The sequence below is a fragment of the Cicer arietinum genome, chromosome 2 (assembly GCF_000331145.2).
Source record: "Cicer arietinum cultivar CDC Frontier isolate Library 1 chromosome 2, Cicar.CDCFrontier_v2.0, whole genome shotgun sequence".
In the NCBI taxonomy this organism is placed as follows: Eukaryota; Viridiplantae; Streptophyta; class Magnoliopsida; order Fabales; family Fabaceae; genus Cicer; species Cicer arietinum.
Window position 1 is genome coordinate 13,885,381 of NC_021161.2, and position 346 is coordinate 13,885,726.

The 346-nt window shown below is 48.0% G+C and overlaps 1 protein-coding gene across 1 annotated transcript in view; it reads left to right on the forward strand.

Moving 5' to 3' along the window:
• The window catches only part of LOC101492198 (calcium-dependent protein kinase 4-like), a 13,174-nt gene that overhangs the window by 10,795 nt on the left and 2,033 nt on the right, over nucleotides 1-346 (forward strand). The gene's annotated exons all lie outside the window — the stretch shown is intronic.

Consider the following 346-nt stretch of genomic DNA (forward strand, 5'->3'; position numbering starts at 1 on the left):
GGAAAACTATCAATGCTTTTCTCCCTGTCTTTCCACTCATATAATGAAAAAAGAATTCATCTCGGATACGTCTTATTCCGTGATCCATTTCATGAATCATTAGAGTGCGCGTTGCGTGAGGAGTTAAGGGCTATTCCAGTCGATTGATCCTCCGCTTCTGGCCGTCTCGCTCCCATCGCTTTGTTGGCTGACAGCCCCTATCGCTAATCAGAGAGAGGTAGCGAATCGAATGTTGTGGCGGCCTTGAGCTCTTCTTCTTTCCGCCCTCTTTGCCGCAGCTATTCCATCTGGTGGTATACTAGAGTCTGCCTAAAGGCTGCTCTTCTGCCTTACCCTTAAGTAAGGG